At 36.3% G+C, this 19,806-nt stretch overlaps 1 pseudogene; it reads right to left on the reverse strand.

The window, feature by feature from the left end:
• The window catches only part of LOC131821033 (glyceraldehyde-3-phosphate dehydrogenase-like), a 103,517-nt pseudogene extending 85,289 nt beyond the window's left edge, over window positions 1–18,228 (reverse strand).
• Window positions 18,229–19,806: the final 1,578 nt, after the last annotated feature.

Consider the following 19,806-nt stretch of genomic DNA (forward strand, 5'->3'; position numbering starts at 1 on the left):
CTTGAATGTAACTTTTTTTTTCCCCCTTGCCGCCTTTATTTATTACTATTATTATTTTACTTGCTGCTTTTAAAATTCTCTCTTTAAAGTATCTAGGTGGCACAACTGGCTAAGCGTCTCCCTCTGCCCCTCCCACTTATACTCTCTCTCTCTAAAATAAATAAATAAATCTTAAAAATTATAATTCTCTCTTTATCACATTTTGTAATTTTAATTACAATGTGATTTGATGTGGACCTTCTTAGGATGATTTTCTTGGGGCTCTCTTTGCCTCCTGGGTCAGGATTTCTCTTTCTTTTCCCAGATTCAGCAAGTTTTTAGCTATTATTTCCTTCTCCCTTCTCTTTCTCTTCTGAGAATCCTATAATGCAAATGTTATTATGCTTAATACTGTTGTTGAGTTTCCTTAATCTATTTTCATTTTTTATTACTCTTTTTTCTCTCTTGTATTCAGATTGATTGCTCTCCATTAACTCTCGTTCAGGTAACTGATCCATTCTTCAATTTCCTCTAGTCTACTATTTATTCCCTTTAGTATATTTTTAACTTCATTTATTGAGTTGTTCCTCTCAGACTGATTCTTTTTTAACTCTTTGTTGAGGATCTCACTAAGGTCTTCTATTCTTCTCTCAAGTCCAGTGATTATCTTTATTACCATTACTTTGAATTTTCTGTCAGTCATATTATTTATGTCCCTTTTGCTTATGTCTCTTGGTCTGATTTTGCCCCGTTCTTTCATTTGAGATATATTGCTCTGTCTCCTTATTTTGTCTAACTATATCTGTTTTTATGTGTTAGGTAAATCAGCTATGTCTCCTAATGTTGAAAGCAGTGACCCTATGAAGAAGAGGCCCTAAAGTCTCTGCAACACAATGTCCCTTGTTCATCAGAAACTGGCACTTAAGTTCTGTCTCCTGTGTGTGTTGCATGTATTTTTGTGGCTGAGCTGTGTTTGCCTTCAGTTCAGTCATCTTCAATGGCTCTCTTTGCCAGTTGTGGGCAGGATTTGATCCCTGTATTGTTAATAGGTCAGTCTAGAGCCTCATTGGATTGAGTCAGACCAGGCATTTGCTAGAGCTGTGGTAACACCAAATTTCAGGGCACTCTTCTTATGCTGTCCCCTGAGAAGATTTCACTGGTGGGTAAGACTGGCACAAATCCAACTAAATGTCCACCCCAACCCACTGTTGGGGCTATATTCAGACTGGTTTGTGTGGTTATCTTCCCCTCTCCCTGGGCAGGACTCATTTTGGTGTGGATGGCCCCTGTTGGGGCTGCTTGCATACTACCAGGTTTGTGACACAGCTTTGGATGACTTCTCCCAAGGGTGTGTTTGTGGATTGGGGTTTGCCTGAGAATTCAGTCAGGGTATGCAGTGCCAGCAGGCCCATGCTGGTCCACTGCAGGAGGGGACCTGCAGCCACTTGGGAAAACTGCCCAGGCTGATGGGGTTGGAGGATGTGGATGCAGATAAATGCATGAAGGCAACGTACACTCTTAACAAACTAGGTGGAAGGTGTTCCCACCGCACTGGTCACAACAGATGTCCCTATATCTAGGCTAGGAGATCAGTGAGGGAAATGGTGTCCACCAGCTCTTATGCTCTTGGAGAGTTCTCCTAAAGATCCCTGACCCTCCAGCAGAACCTCTGAGATTAGTAAATAAATCTTCCTGTAACCCCCTGGCATTTTTCAAACTGTTGCTGTGATGCTGTATCTCAGTGTGGCTGTTTCTTGTGCTATCTCTTTAGGGGTGGGGACTTTGTTTCCTATTGCTCTCTAGCTCTCCCAAGTAGAGTACACTGATTTCTAAGATTTCTGGGGTTAAGCCCTAATTATTCTAAGATCTCTTGAAGCCAGACCCTTCTGGTTTTCAAAGCCAAATATTATGGGGATTCATCTTCACCATGTGAGTCCCTCATGCCTGGAGTGTCTGGCATGGGTCTGCTCCTCTCCTGCCTCTCTGACTGCCTCATTTCTCCCTCTCACAGGCAGTTCTGTGTATCCATTGGATTCCGATCCATGTCTTTACCTTTCCTTCCCTCCTCAATGCAGCCTCTCCTCTACACTTACTGTGTAGCATCTGCTCTGGTAGTCTGCATTTTTTTTCTAGTTTATTTACACTGATGTGGGGGTTATCTAGTTGTATCTGTGGGACAAGGTGAGCCCAGGCTCCTCCTATTCTGCAATCTTCACTGGAATTTTCCCTGGATTTCTTTAGTTATTTTGGTGCTTAGAATATATCCTTTTATGAGTTTACAGAGAATACTTTTCAAAAGTTGACAGATGTATTATTATTTTTTTTTGTGGTTATCAGTTGTTTTTTTTTTTTTAATTTGTCCAGGTAATTTCAAGGAGGAAAGATGGATTATTCAGCACTTATAGATGGTCGAATGCTCCTCTAATCAAAATCATTTATAAATATTTAAAATAAGTTTTGCACATTGATTGCTGACTCATTTCTAGACATTAATAATAAAGCAGCAGAAATAGAAATTAAGAAAACAATCCCATTTACAATTGCATCAAAATAATTATATACTTAGGAATAAATCTAACCAAAAAAAAAACGACTTGCACACTGAAAACTATAAAACATTGATGAAATACATCAAAGACAACACAAAGAAATGGAAAGATGTTCCATGCTTCTGAACCAGAAGAAAATATATTGTTGACATGTCTGTACTACCCAAAGCTATCTACACATGTAATGCAGCCCCTATTAAAATACCAGCAGCCTTTTTCACAGAGATAGAACAAACAATCCCAACATTTTTAATGGAGCCACAAAAGTATTTGAACAGCCAAAGCAACCTTGAAAAAGAAAAGAAAGTTAGAGGCATCACAGTTCCAGACTTCAAGGTACATTATGAAGCTACAGTGATCAAAACAGTTTGGTACTGGCACAAAAATAGGCCCATAGATCAATGGGACAGAATAGAAAACCCAGAAATATACCCACAATTGTATGGTAAATTAATCTTCAACAAACCAAGAAAGAATATCCAATGAGAAACAGTCCCTTCAACAAATAGTGTTGGGAAAACTCGACGGCTACATGCAAAAGAATGAAGCTATACCATTTTCTTATACCATACACAAAAATAAATTCAAAATGGATTAAAGGCTTCAATGTTAGACATGAAACCATAAAAATCCTAGAAGAGAGTGCAAACAGAAATGTCTCTAACATCAGCCATAACAACTTTTTAAATATGTGTCTCCTGAGACACAGGAAAGAAAAGCAAAGACAAACTATTGGAACTACATCAAAATAAGAAGCTTTTACACAGTGAAGGAAACAACAAAACTAAAAGACAACCTACTGAATGGGAGAACATATTTGCAAATGACATACCTGATAAAGGGTTAGAATCCAAAATATGTAAAGAACTGATACTGGGGCACCTGGGTGGCTCAGTGGCTTAAAGCCTCTGCCTTCAGCTCAGGTCATGATCCCAGGGTCTTGGGATCGAGCCTCGCATCGGGCTCTCTGCTCAGTGGAGAGCCTGCTTCCTCCTCTCTCTCTCTCTGTGCCTCTCTGCCTACTTGGAATCTCTGTCTGTCAAATAAATAAATAAAGTCTTAAAAAAAAAGAACTGATACAAATAAATAAATAAAGTCTTTGAAAAAAAAAAACTGATACAACTTAACACCCAACAAACAATCTGATTAAAAATGAGCAGAAGACAGGAACAGATATTTGGCCAATAGACCTATGAAAAGAAGCTCAACATTACTCATCATCAGGAAAATGTAAATCAAAACTACAATGAGATATCACCTCACACCTGTCAGAATGGCTAAAATCCAAAACACAAGAAACAACTAGTATTGGTGAGGATGTAGAGGGAAAGAAACCCTCATGCATCATTGGTAGGAATGCAAACTGGTGCAGTTTGGAAAACAGTATGAATGTTCCTCAAAAAGTTAAAAATAAAACTACCATAGATCCAGTAATTACACTACTGGATTTTTAACTAAAAACTACAAAAAAAAAAAAAAAACCCTAATTCAAAGGGATACATGTATCCCTCTGTTTATAGCATTATTATTTGCAATTACCAAATTATGGATATTGCCCAAGTGGTCTTCTATAGATGGATAAATAAAGAAGATGTGCTATACATATACAATGAAATATTATTTGGGCAAAATGTTAAGAATGAAATCTTGCCATTTGCAATGATATGGATAGAACTAAGAGTATAATGTTAAGTGAAATAAGTCAGTCAGAGAAAGACAAACACATGTGATTTCACTCATAGATGGAATTTAAGAAATAAAACAAATGAGGAAAGGAAAAAAAGAGAGGAGAGATAAGCTAAGAAACAGACTTTTAACTACGGAGAAGAAACTGATGGTTACCAGCGGGGTTGGGGGTGAGGAGATGCGTGAAATAGATGATGTTGTGAAGAACACTGGTGAAATACGGAACTGCTGAATCTGTTGTACATCTGAATTATACACCTATATTGTACACCTGAAACTAACATAACGCTGTATATTAACTATACTGGAATTAAATTTAAAAAATAAAATAAAAAATAAAAAAAGACTGGTTCTACTACTTAATCTTGGGTGACCCAGAAAATATGTTTGGTTTGTCTTCTTTCTTTAGACTACTCATGCCCACAGATTAGGCATGCCCACAGATTAGGCATGAGCCCCCTTGCTCAAAAGGAACTCACTGAGAAAAAGTAGGCTTTTGGGTCTTGCCTCCTTACTTCAAAAATTCTTCTCAAAGAATTAGAAGAGCTGTCTTCTGCCCTTTTTGCTGTTAGAACTGTAGCACTGTGATGGCTCTGTGAACATACTGTCAACATTCCACAGCCTTGACCTGATGCCTTGCATACAGTGGATGCAACCAAGGGTGTGTGTGGGCATGGTAATGATCAGATGAGGGGCAGGATAGAACTTATATTTGTTAAATTAATAACTGAAGAGGAATCAGTTGTTTTTGTCAATAATTAAGATCACCATTTCTTCAGTAGCAGGAGATCTGAATCCCAGTTCTTCTACTTAGAACCTTTATCAATTTGGGAGAATCACTTACTTTTTCTGGACCTCAGTTTCCTTGTCTACCAAATGGCACTAGAACTACTTGCTTTGCATATCCTGTCAAATGATACATGAAATAGTGTAAATGAAACCACTTTGTGGAAAAAAAAAGAAAAAAAGAGAACACTTTGTGAATGTTTGTCATTCTATCTCTCCCCTTTAATTTCTCACTCTCAGTGTGCCCTATCATGTTCAGGAGTCCTCACACATTTGAGTTGCTGATTATCCATTTGCTGGGGCAACTGATAGTGACACATACTAGGGGTCTGGAATAATAATTTTGCTTTGGCATTCCTCTGAAAGTTCTAAGAAATGCCATCTGGTTCTAGAGATTTAGTGACACTCTATTAGGTCAGACACAGGCAAATTTCTGATAAGTTGGAAAATTACTTCAAATTCTGAGAGAGCCAAGGAGATATTAGAGAAATATCTTGACCAACTGAGAATAAATTTATTAGACCAGGGCAAGGATTTTTACCCTACAGGGGTTGAAATACACTGGTATTGTGAACCCAACTTTTACTGTATCAAATCTCCCAGGTGCAGAGTGCCTATAACTATGTTTAAGACCAAAGTGATTCAAAATATTTTGAGTTTGAACAATTATGGTAAATCTTCAGGACTTTCCCTTGAAACTGCTTTAGGACTCAAGGACCTAACAAAATGTAGAAACCAGGGGAGACAAATTGTCATGTCTGGTGATGGAAAGTGGCCCAGATCCCTGGATAACTCTCTCTCTAATGTGAACTGGCAGCACATAGCACATGTCCCATCCTATTCCTTCCTGGAAGTCTGAAGGTGGTATGGCCTTACCTGTCGAAGGCATATTCCTCCTCCTTGTTCCTGTGTCCCTGTCACTGCTAACCATGATGACACTGACCTGGGGGCTGGGGACTTCAGGAATGACAATTGTTTGACACTGCTGTTTCCTGGTGGTGCTGGAGGCCCTATCACTCCACCTACATGTAATGGAGGAGATGTAGGCTGGGCTGCTGTGCTCCAGGGTGTGCAGCAGGGAGGTGTGATATCCTTGTTATTCTTGGACCACTGAGGGGAGCCAAAGGCCTGAAAGAAGGAGAGAACTCACAGGTGGAGACAGGTCTCACTGAGGACTGGTACTTACTCTTCTGGGAGGAGTTAGTGTTGGTTGGCTACTATCTAACACATGGGTCACAGCCACAAGATTTTCTGGGTCCTGCTTGGCCAGGCCTCCTGGGCAACTAGGCCTCATTGGATCTGAAGACACTGAGCTCCTGGGGCTTGAGTGACAATGGTAGCTGTATTCTTCATTCATATGAAATTGCCAGCATGCATAGAGGGAAACACTTGGAATCGTAAGAATCTGGGTGGACACAGGATGAGAGCTTGCTAGGAGTCAGGCCTGTTCTGGGCTGTTACTGTGTACAGGGACATGTTCTGCTGGCCACTGCAGCCCTGGATGTCTCTGAGGACTGGTAGAGTAGATTGGTAATTTAGGAGACTTCAGGCCTGGTTTAAGAAATAGTGGCACTGGTTGAGGTAGGAGCCTGGCAGTGGACAGTGCTCACGTGGTTGTTGAGGGTCATGGTCTAGTTGGTGGATATGCTGGGGACAATAGGCATGATGAAGGTGGTTTTGCACCTTTTTCACAGTGTCCGATATATTCACCCAATGTTTGCAAACCTCCATGATCTGAAAATATTTCATTTGTGTATTATGGGAAAATTCAAGTAAGTGTGTCATGGTGTCAGCAGGGTGGTTTAGGGTGTCAATCCTAGTGATTCTCAGCATCTATGGTAAGTATCCTCTTTAACAGGTTGATGAAATCCCACCAGTCTGCTTTTTTCACCAACATGTTTTTCCCTTTTAAATCTCTTATCAAGTTCACCTGGGCCATATCATCTAAACAGGTAAAAATGTTGCTTCTTTCTACTTAATCCCCATTTCTGCTTCAGGGTCATCTAGCGTCTTCAGCCTGCACAAAGGATGTGACAAGTCTGTGTCACAGTTAAAAAGCCTAGTTATCTTTTTCCCTGCACTTAATAAATATTTAGCTGGCAAACCTTGTTTTTGTGAAATATACCATATATGATCACATTTAGAAGCTCCTGTGGTTATCATTTTGTATAGTTGTTCTCATTATCTCTATGTGCATTTAATTTTAAATCTTGGCTTTTTTCCTCTAATCTTTTTAAAATTCATTTTAATATTTGAATATATAAAACAGTCACATTTTATAAATTAAAATTATTTTAAAAGTACTTTCATGACAGTGGATTTGCCCCTCCCCCACCTGAAATGGTTTTAAAAATCAATGAAATACATGAAATGATGGTATTCAAGGTATTGGACTTCAGGGAATGGAAGGTAGTGACACTGAGAGAGAGTAAATGAGCACAGGGAGCCTTATGATTGCTCTAGTTATGATTGCTCTAGCTTAGTTCCTAGAGAGAGTTTTGAGGCCACAGCACATTGGCAGAAGAATTCATCTATAGCCCAACAGTTTCCTTGTATTGATAAGATGGAACTGAGAATCAGGGAGCGTGAGGCAGCTGGATTCTCAGGACAGATTGTTGGAGAAGAAAGAGCTATAAAAAGATTAAGATTAAAGTTCCAGAGATCTGCATGAACTCTCCCTCTGGTAGAATATTGATAATCACAGGTATGTGAGGGAACTACCTGAGGCTTTGGAAGAAATAACAGAAAGAAAATTAGAAACAATAATCTCTGGGGGTCACAGAGTCAGAAATAGGTTCTGTTCCCAAAAGCCAGAGCCAGAAACTTCATAATTCACAAAGCCTTGAGTAGAGTGCTCAGAAGGGTTTTGACTCTGAAGTGGGAAAAATTATCCCTAGATGCTGTTCTTACTCTGCTTTTTAAACCTTAAAGGCAAGATGAAAAAGGATCAAAATGATGCCAACTAACTTAACTGCATCTGAGAAAAAAGCTTAAGAATATTCATTAGACTATAAATATATAGCATCCAATAAGATAAAATGTACAATGTCTGACTGGATAAAAAATTATAAAACATACAAAGAAGCAGGAAAATATGACTCAAGCTCAGGAGGAAAATAAAAGTCCAGGTTGAAGGGACTTTACATTTTGTTTTATTATGACAAGAGAATGTTGGTTTTAGTTCTTTTTATGAAATGTATTGAGTTTACTTTGTGACTTGATATCTGGCTAGTTTTGAAGATGTACTATGGAAATTTCAGGAGAATATTTACTATTATTAGTGTATAAATTTAACATACAGTTATTATGTTGTTTTAAATCTTTTATATTCTTAGCTGTTTGAACTTAACCTCATTGAGTTACGTGTTGAAGAATTCTAGTACTAGTAGTACTGTTTCACCATGTACCTCTTGTCTTTCCGGGAATTTTTGCTTTTTGAGGTATTTCCAACATTATTTAACACATAAATATTTTTGTTATATTTTCATTGTGAATGTGGCCTTTAGCATTATAAAGTACCCCTTTTCTAATTTAATGTATTTTGGGCTGCATTCATTTTTTTATATCAGGATGGTAACACCTACTTATATCCTGCATTTCTGTTGTATATGTTTGTTTATAATTTTTCCTTTTCTAAATTATTTTGATTTAGATATGTCTTTTAGTTAGTCAAATGTCAGTTTTATCTTATGAGCCAATCTCAAATGCTCTTTTTAAAATTAGGAGTTGTCCTTTTACCAATTATATAAATAAAATAATTTTTTTAAAGATTTTATTTATTTATTTGACAGAGAGAGATCACAAGTAGGCAGAGAGAGAGGGAGAGAGGAGGAAGCAGGCTCCCTGCCGAGCAGAGAGCCCATTGCGGGACTCGATCCCAAGACCCTGGGATCATGACCTGAGCCAAAGGCGGAGGCTTAACCCACTGAGCCACCCAGGCGCCCCTAAAATAATTTTGATATCAATTATTTCCTACCATTTATGTTGTTTTAGTACATATTATTTTTTATTTTCTAGATCTCTTCTCTATGTGGCCTGTTTTCCTTGTTCTCTTTTGCTATTTAGGAATATATATACATATATATATATATGTGTATATATATATATATATACATAATTTACACTATTTACTATATATATGTATTTTTCTCATGGTTATGTTTAATCGAACAAGTTCTATAATATAAAGGGTATACCCTTTTAAAATTTGGATTCTGCCATTTTAAAATCAACTTTAAATAAGACCCTTTGAGAGGAGCATGGGTGACTCAGGTGGGTAAGCATCCAGCTCTTGGTTTTGGCTCAGGTCATGATCTCATGAGTTGTGAGATCAATCCCCATGTTGGGCTCCACTCAGTGTAGAGTCTGCTTGAAGATTCTTTCCCTCTGCCTTTGTTCCCACTCTCTCTCTTTAAAATAAATAAATAAATCTAATAAATAAATAAGATCCTTTTACTCCCATGTATTACTTATGGAACAATTCATGAGATTTATCTATTTTCATTTATCTCTCTTTTCTCTTCCCATTTTTAGATGTTATTTCTACCTATCAGAACACAGAACACATACATGTTAATCTTCCATGCTTTTTTCCACTTTATATTCTTAGTTTTATAATTGAAAATATTCAGTAGTCACTATTAGCTTTTTTTGCCTAAGTATCCCCAGCCATATTTTGATTGGATAAGGCTAGTCTTCTACTAGATTTATTTGAAAAGATGCATGAATGAATGAAATGTTATCTGAATACTTAGTGATGAAACTATTTTTCTATAGCCTTTAAAATTGAATGATAGTTTTAGTAGCTTTATTAAGATATCCTAGTGTAGGGGCACCTGGGTGGCTCAGTGGGTTAAGCCGCTGCCTTTGGCTCAGGTCATGATCTCAGGGTACTGGGATTGAGCCCCGCATCAGACCTCTGCTCAGCGGGGAGCCTGCTTTCCCTTCTCCCTCTGCCTGTCTCTCTGCCTACTTGTGATCTCTCTCTGTCAAATAAATAAATAAATAAATAATCTTAAAAAAAAAGAAAAGATATGATAGTGTAGGCAACTCAGTTATCACTTAAATGAGTCATTTAAGTATTTAGATTCATATCTTTTTATCCAAGGAAAAGCTTTCTTTGATTGTAGTTTTGAATATCATTTATATTTAATCATTTTTGTTTTCTTCTTTAAGGAACAAATTATATTGTCTTTGCTTATTTACTGTATCAAGTCACTAATAATTTTTATCTCTTCATTATTATGTTTTCATCTTCTTGACTGCTTTTTTCACTCATCTTTATGGAGGCATAACCTACATAAAACAAATTATAAAATAAATTACAATATTTTTAGAGATACAGTTGTATACAACCATATAATAACCAATGACTCTAATCAAAATATAGAATATTATCATCATACCGTAAGTAACATCATTCCTCTTTGTCTCATCCCCAAAGTCACAGCCTCAGGTAACAAGTAATAAACCTGTATAATTTCTGATATTATACTTTTGCCTCCTATACTATTCCTTCCAAACGGATATGTGCTTTTAACTCAGAATGTTTTTAAGATTCACTTCATATTATCCTATGTATTAGTGGTTCATTCCTTGTTATTGTCAAGTAGATGTCAATAGCACAGATTTATTCTATTTTTAAAAATCTATTCACCAGTTGATGGACATGGAGGTTATTTCAAATGTTTGGATATTATGAATAATGCAGCTGTGAATAATGCAGTCTTAATTCACATGTAAATCTTTTGTGGATTTATGTATTTATTTCTCTTGGGTAAATACCTAGGAATGGGATTGCTGAATTATATAGTAAATGTACATTTAACTTCACAAAGAACTACCAAAGTTTTATCCATCCAATGAGATTTTATCATTTTTCAATCTCACTAGTATTTCCTTCATCTTTGTCAATGCTAAGTTTCACCAGTCTTAAATTTTAGCCATTCTAATGTGTGTGTAATAATTTAATATTATGCTGTTAATTTATATTTCCTGGAGGCCTAGTGGTGGTGTCTGTATGTATCCATTAGCTTTTCATGTATCTTCTTGGCTGAAGTATCTATTAAAATAGTTTGCCAATTTTTAATTAGTTTATGATAGGGTGGCTGGTGACTTGGGCAGCAAAGAATTGCATGAAGAATAGAACAACAAACAGAATAGAGTTTATTCACTCTCCAAGGGAGGAGAGGGGTCAGACATCAAGAGAGATGTTGGCCCTGAGTTTCTGTCAGGCTGGGCCTTTAAAGGGGCTTTGAAGGATATGAGAGTGTTGCAGCTATGTGCATGCAGGGAGGGGGTATGGAAGGGGTCAACCCTTGGTGAGATAGAGCAGGAGGTGGCAAGTTTTTCCAGGGGCTCTGTCTGGTCAGGCTAGAAAAGAAGGTGGTCAGGCTAGAAAATAATGTTTTGTAGTTGGGGTCCGCAAGAATATGTTTTGTAGTTGGGGTCCACTTTCTGAGATGGAGGACACTGTGACCTAGAAAAACAGAGTTAGGGCTAAGTGCAGACACCTGTGAGTTTTGTCTGTAAGCTTGGCTTGAGGCGGGGAGAGGGCAGCTTTGAATAGATTCCTTTCAGTTTATTTCTCTTAAAACAAAGAGACAAACAAAAAAACAGACTCCTAAGTCCGCATAACAAGCTGGTGGTTGCCAGAGGGGACATAGGCGGAAAGATGGGTGAAATAGATAAAGAAGATCAAGAATATACTTTTCTTGGTGAACACTGAATTGTTGACTTATTAAATTGTACATCTGAAGATAATATAACACTGTATGTTAATTATACTTCAATAAAAATATTTTCTTTATATATTCCATTTACAAGTCTTTGTCAGAGATAAGTCTGCAAACATTTTCTCCAAATCCATGGCTTGACATTTTATTTTCTTAATTTTGTCTTTCAAAGAACAAAAATCCTTAAGTTTGATAGAGGGTATATTGCCTTGTATCCTGTGGTCTTGCTAAATTAAATTATGAGTTCTAGTAGCTGTATTTTTAAAATTTATTTATTTATTTTTTAAATAAACATATAATGTATTTTTATCCCCAGGGGTACAGGTCTGTGAATCGCCAGGTTTACACACTTCACAGCACTCACCATAGCACATACCCTCCCCAATGTCCAGCGTCTGGTAGCTATATTTTAATTTCCTTAAGATTTTCAACTCACGCGATCATTTCATATATATTCCTTAGGGATTTCTACGTAAACAACATGTCTTTTTTTTTTTTAATTTAAATTTTAGGTAGTTAACCTACAGTGCAATATTGATTTCTAAAGTAGAATATAGTGATTCTTCACTTACATGTAACACCCAGTGCTCTTCATAACAAGTGTCTTCCTTAATAGCCATCACTCATCTAGTCCATCCCCACCCTCTTCCCTCTGTCAACCCAGTTTGTTTTCTATTGTCAAGAGTCTCCTATGGCTTGTTTCCCTCTCTCCTTTTTTTCTTTTCTCCCTTCCCATATGTTCAACTGTTTTCTTTCCTAAATTCTACATATGAGTGAGTTCAACTGGTATTTGTCTTTCTCTGATTGACTTATTTCACTTTTTTTATGACTGAGTAATGTTCCATTGTGTGTGTGTGTGTGTGTGTGTGTGTGTGTGTGTGTGTGTATACCACTTTTTCTTTATCCATTCATCAATCAATGAACAGTTAGGCTCTCTATAGTTTGCCTGTTATTAATAATGCTGCTATAAACATAAACATCAGGGTGCATGTATCCGTTCAAATCTGTATTTTTGTATCCTTTGGTTAAATACCTAGTAGTGCAATTGCTGGGTTGTAGGATATTTTTATATTTAACATTTTGAAGAACCTCCATACTGTTCTCCAGAGTGCCTGCACCAGTTTGCATTCCTACCAACAGAGCAAGAGGAATACCCTTTCTTCATATCCTTGCCAACATTTATTATTTCTTGTTTTTTTGGATAGTAACCATCCTGAGAGGTGTGAGATGGTATCTCATTGTGGTTTTGATTTATATTTCCCTGATGATGAGGGATGTTGATTACCTTTTCATGTGTCCGTTAACCATCTGGATGTCTTCTGTGGAAAAACATCTATTTATGTCTTCTGCCCATTTCTTAACTGGGTTATTTGTTTTTTGGGTGTTGAGTTTAATAAGTTCTTTGTAGATTTTGGATACTAACCCTTTATCACCTATGTCATTTACAAATATCTTCTCCCATTCTGTAGACTGCCTTTTAGTTTTGTTGGTCATTTCCTTTGCTGTTCAAAAGCCTTTTACCTTGATGAAGTCCTGACAATTCATTTTTGTTTTTGTTTTCCTTGCTGGTGGCGATGTATCTAGTATATCTAATATATCAGATAAGTATAGTATATCAGAGAAGTTACTGCCTGTGTTCTCCCATAGGATTTTGATGGTTTCCTGTCTCAAATTTAGGTCTTTCATCCATCTTTATTTTATTTTTGTGTATGGTATAAGAAAGTGGTCCAGTTTCATTCTTCTGGATGTCGGTGTCCAGTTTTCTCAACACCATTTGTTGAAGAGACTGTCTTTTTTTCCATTATATATTTTTTCTTGCTTTGTTGAAGATTTGTTGACCATACAGTTGTGGCTCCATTTCTGGGTTATCTATTCGGTTCCATTGATCTATGTGTCTGTTTTTCTCCAGTACCATACTGTGTTGATAATTATAGCTCTGTAATATAGCTTGAAATCCAGAATCACTGATGCCTCCAATTTTGTTTTTCTTTTTCAGAATTGCTTTGGCTATTCAGGTTTTTTTTGTGTGTGATTCCATACAAATTTTAGGATTGTTTGTTCCAGCTTTTTGAAAAATACTGGTGGTATTTTGATGGGGATTGCATTAAATTTGTAGATTGCATTGGGTAGCATAGACATTTTAACAATATTTGTTCTTCCAATCCATGACCATGGAATATTCTTTGTGTCTTCTTCAATTTCTTTCATCAATGCTGTATAGTTTTCAGAGTATATATCTGTTATTTCTGTAGTTATATTTGTTCCTAGGTATCTTATCGTTTTTGGTGCAATTGCAAATGGGATCATTTCTTTGATTTCTTTTTATGCTGCTTCATTATTAGTGTATAGAAATGCACATTGATTTTATATCCCAAGACTTTGCTAAATTCACATGTGAGTTCTAGCAATTTTTTTGTGGAGCCTTTTGTATTTTCTACTTTGAGTATCATGTTGTCTACAAATAATGAAAGTTTGAATTCTTCTTTGCCAATTTGGATGCATTTTATTTCTTTTTGTTACCTGATTGTTGAGGCTAGGACTTCTAGTACTATGTTAAATAATAATAGTGTAAATGGACATCCCTGTTGTATTCCTGACTGTAGAAGAAAAGCTCTAAGTTTTTCCCCATTGAGGATGATATTAGCTTGGGTTTTTCCATATATGGCCTTTATGATGTAGAGGTATGTTCCCTCTATCTCTGTTTTGTTGAGGGTTTTTATCAAGAATGGATGTCCTATTTTGTCAAATGCTTTTCCCACCACTATTGAGAGGACCATATAATTCTTATCCTGTCTTTTATTAATACAGTGTATTATGTTGATTGATTTGTGAATATTGAACCACTCCTGCAATCCAAGAATAATTCCCACTTGATTGTGGTGAATGATTCTTTTAATGTACTGTTGAATTCAATTTGCTAGTATTTTTTTGAGAATTTTTACATCCCTGTTCATCAGGGACATTGGTCTGTAATCTCCTTCTAAGTGGGGTCTGTCTGGTTTTGGAATCAGGGTCATGCTGGCTTCATAGAATGAGTCTGGATGTTTTCCTTCCATTTCTATTTTTGGGAAGAGTTTGAGAAGAATAAGTATTAACCCTTCTTAAATGTCTGGTAGAATTCCTCTGGGAAGCCATCTGGCTCTGGATTTTTGTTTGTTGGGAAATTTTTGATGACTGATGAAGTTTCTTTGTTGGTTATTGGTCTGTTCAAATTTTTTGTTTCTTCCTGTTTCAGTTTTGTAGTTTGTATGTTTTAGGAATATATGCATTTCTTCCAGATTGTCCAATTTGTTGGCATATAGTTTTCTATAATATTTTCTTATAATTGTATTTCTGTGGTATTTGTTGTGATCTCTTATCAAAAAGTCTGGCTAGGGGTTTGTCAATTTTATTAACTCTTTTGAAAAATCAGCTCCTAGTTTCGTTAATTCATTCTACTGGGTGTTTGTTTGTTTCCATATTATTTATTTCTGTTCTAATCTTAATTATTTCCCTTTTCCTGGCTTTAGGCTTTATTTACTATTCCTTTTAGAGCTCCTTTAAGTATAATATTAGATTGTGTATTTGAAATTTTTCTTGCTTCTTGAGGTAGGTCTGTACTGCAATGTTCTTCCTTCTTAGGACCACCTTTGCTGCATCACAAAAGTTTTGCATTCATTTTCATTTGTCTCCATGTATTTTTAAAATTCTTTAATTTCTTGGATAACCCATTCATTCTTTAGTGGGATGTTCTTTAACCTCCAGGAATTTGAGATATTTTCAATTTTTTTCTTGTGGTTGACTTCCAGTTTCATAGCACAGTCTGAAAATATGCATGGTACAATCTTGATCTTTTTGTGCTTGTGGAGGACAGATTTATGACCCAGTATGTGATCTATTCTGGAGAATGCTTCATGTGCACTTGAGAAGAATGTATATTCTGAGACTTTAGAATGAAATGTTCTGAATATATCTGTTCAGTTGATCTGGTCCAGTGTGTCATTCAAAGCCATTGTTTCCTTGTTGATTTCTGCTTAGATAATCTATTTTTCTAAGTTCGGTGTTTTCTAAGTCCCCCACTGTTATTGTATTATTATCAATGAGTTTCTTTAAGTTTTTCATTAATTGATTTATATATTTGTGTGCTCCCAATTTGGGGGCATACATATTTACAATTATAAGAACTTCTTGATGAATGGACCCCTTAATTATGATATAATGCCCTTCTTCATCTCTTATTACAGTCTTTGTTTTAAAAATCTAGTTTGTCTGATATAAGTACAGTTACTCTGGCTTTCTTTTGACATCCATTAGCATGGTAGATGGTTCTCCACCTGCTCATTTTCAATCTGCCGGTGTCCTTAAAGCTAAAATGAGTGTCTTGTAGGCAGCATATGATGGATCTTATTTTTTTTTTAAATCCATTCTGATATACTGTGTGTTTTGATTGGTGCATTTAGTCCATTTACCTTCAGGATTATTATTGAGAGCTAGGAATTTTATGCTATTGTGTTACATGTTCAAATTGGTGTTTCTGGTGATGTTCTCTGGACTTTTCTAGTTTTTGTTGCTTTGGTCTTTTTTTTTTCCACTCAAATAATCCTCTTCATAATTTTTTGCAAGGCTAGTTAATGGTCATGATCTCCTTTTATTTTGTTTGTCTGGAAAACTCCTTATCTCTGCTTCTATTTTGAATGGCAGTCTGGTTAGATAAATAATTCTTGGTTGTATATTATTCCCATTCAACACCTTGAATATTTTCTTCCACTCTTTTCTGGCCTGTAAGTTTCTGTTTACAGATTCACTGTAAACCTGATCTGTTTTCCCTTGTGTGTTAAAGACCCCATTTTTCCTTGTTGCTTTCAGGATTCTTTCCTCGTCTGTGTCTTTTGTGAATTTGATTAATATACACCTTGGTGATGGCCAGCTTTTGTTGAATTTAATGGGAGTTCTCTGTGCTTCTTGGATTTTTGATGTCTGTATCCTTCCCCAGATTAGGGAAGTTTTCAACTATAATTTGTTCAAATAAACCTTCTGCCCCTTTATCTCTCTCTGCATCTTCTGGGACTCCAAAGATATGAATGTTTTAATAAGTTGCTGAGTTCTCTAAGTCTATCTTCATGGTCAATTACCTTTCTTTCCCTCTTCTTTTCTGCTTATTTTTCATAAATTTATCTTCTATATCACTGATTCACTCCTCTGCTTTGTCCACCCTCTTTTTTATGGCCTCCATTTGTGTTTGCATCTTGGTAATAGCATTTTTAATTTTGACCTGACTAGATTTTAGTTCTTTTATCTCTGCAGTAAGGGATTCTTTAGTGTCTTTTATGCTTTTCTCAAACCCAGCTAGTATCCGTTAAGTGTTTTTTTTTTTAAAGATTTTATTTATTTATTTGACAGAGAGAGATCACAAGTAGACTGAGAGGCAGGCAGAGAGAGAGAGGGAAGCATGCTCCCTGCTGAGCAGAGAGCTTGATGCGGGACTCGATGCCAGGATCCTGAGATCATGACCTGAGCCAAAGGTAGTGGCTTAACTCACTGAGCCACCAGGCACCCCTAAGTGTTGTTTTAAACTCTAGTGCAGATGTCTTACTTATGTCTCTATTGATTAAATCACTGACTGTGAGTTCTACATTGTGTTATTTCTTTCAGGATAAATTCCTCTGTCTTGTCATTTTGTCCAGAAAAGAAAAGAAGAAAGAGAAAGAAGAACAACAAAAATAAAAACAAACAACCCCCCCCCCCAAACAATGTGAAAAACAAAGGAAAAAAAAAAAAACCTCCTAGATGCTGGGTGTAGTTTGGTCTGATTGTTGAAAGATTCTAGAGCCCAGAGAAATTAAAATAAAATAAAACACAATAAAATGAAATGAAATTAGGCAAAAATTTTAAAAACATATATGAAAAGTATATATATACATAAATTTTAAAAAATAATTAAAAAGTTTTAAAAAGGAATGGGGAAATATAAGAAAATAAATGAAAAAAATAATAAAAATATAAAATAAAGAATAAAAGTAAAAAGGAAGCTAGATTCTATTTCCCCTAGAGCTGAAGCTCTGTAGCACTCTATGATCAGCAGACTTGGTGCAAGTGAATTGTTTGTGCTGGTCTTCTGGGGAAAGGGCCTGATGCACTGATTCTCTGGCAGACTTGAATAGAAATGCTTCTTAGGGGCAGGAAGGTTGGGCTTGGTGTATGCCGCTCTGTCCTTCACTAGGTGGTGCTATTTTGCTCCTTGAAAGGCTTTCAGCACTGATGGGCAGGATGAAAATGGCTGTGCTCTGCTCTCTAGCCTCTGAGTGAAAGACTGAACACTCTACTCTTCAGTGTGTCCTTACAGAAAAGCAATCAATCACCCTACTTGTTTCCCTGGTTTGTGTCTGAACCCTATGTTCACCCTGCCCTTGTGGAAGCCTTTTTACCTCAGGTGCATGACTGAGTTTCAAAACTCCAAATTTCAGGGATGCCCAAGGCACAGACCCACACTGTTCCTCAGGGAAGAGTGTCGCCATGCTTGCTGGCCCATCCCAGGATTGTGGTTGCATGACCAGATGGCAGCTCACAGTTTATAGCTGAAAACCAGCACCAAGACCCACTGCCCTTGCCAGCTTTGCAACTCCTATGCCTGGGAACAGCTCAGCACCTCAGCACATCCTATTCTTTTGCAACCCAGAGGATCCTCAGACCGCCCCATCACTCCTGAGATTCAGACCCTCTTTGCCACCTGAACACCTTTAATCCAGGTACCTCCCCCACAGTAGAGGACTTAAAATTTCAGATTTTGCACTCCTCCACTTCTATTACATTGCAGTAACCTCTATAAGCAGGATCCTTCCCTGCAGCCACACCCATAGCTATGTCTTCCCCAGGTAAAATTCTGGATCTCCTACATTCCAAAGGTGGTCACTTTTCTGCTTGCAGACTTGCAATTTTTGTCCTCTCAACCTCTGATTGACTTCTTGGGTTTTCAGAATAATTTGATTACTATCTAACTGTGTTTGAGGGATGAGATACACTTCAACAATCACATCTTTTATGAACATAGATAATTTTATTCTTCCTTTCCAATGTCTTTTATTTCTTTTCTTACTTTATTGCAGTTACTGAGATACTTCATATAATGTTGAATAGCATTGCTGAGAGCAAACATCTCTGCCTTGTTTGCCATCTTCAAATAAGAGCATTGGGTTTTTCATCATTGATAGCTCTTGGTAATTTTTATATTGCCTTTAATAATTTAAGAAGTGTTTTGTCATTTGTGACTGTCAGATTTTGTACAGTGCTTTACCTTCATCTACTAAAATTATATGTTTTCTTGTCTTTTGTTATATTAATATGGTGATTTGAGTTGACTGATTTTTTTTTTTTAGATGATAAATGAAGTTTGAAGTCCTAGTGTCGAACCTGCTGGGGTTGCTGGATTTGTTACATAATATTTTCTGAAAAATTTCTGTATTTATATTCATTGGAATATTGATCTGCAGTTTTCTTTTTTTGTGGTGTCTGTGTGATTTTAGTGTTTCTGAAGTATGATCTTATATGCATTGGTAAATGTTCACTTTTCTTCTATTCTGAAAGTGTTTATGTAGGATTGCAATTATTCCTCTTTAAATGATGATATTCACCAATGAAGCCATGTGGACATTCTTTTATTTTTTCTTATGTCAGTTTTGGTAATTTGTGTCTTTTAATGAATTGATAGTATATGTAAATTTCAAATTTCTGGCAGAAAATTTTTTTGTCATATTCCCTTAGCCTTTTACTGTCTGTAGTATCTGTAGTTATTTCCCCTCTTTTATTTCTGATGCTAGTGATTAGCATATTTTCTCTTTTTGTCTTGATCTTTACTGAGAACCAGATTTTGGTTTCATTTATTTTCTCTAATTATGCATATTTTCTGTTCACTTGGTATCTGCCCTTGTAGTTATTTCCTTTGGTTTAATTCTCTTCTTCTTTGCCTGATTTCTTTAGATAAGTCCTTAGATCATGGGTTTTGGGTCTTTTTTTATTTTTAATATATGCATTTAAAGCTGTAATATTTTCCCTAAATATTTCTTTAAATGCATCTCACAAATTTCCATATATCATAT

Source organism: Mustela lutreola, chromosome X (assembly GCF_030435805.1).
Source record: "Mustela lutreola isolate mMusLut2 chromosome X, mMusLut2.pri, whole genome shotgun sequence".
NCBI lineage: Eukaryota > Metazoa > Chordata > Mammalia > Carnivora > Mustelidae > Mustela > Mustela lutreola.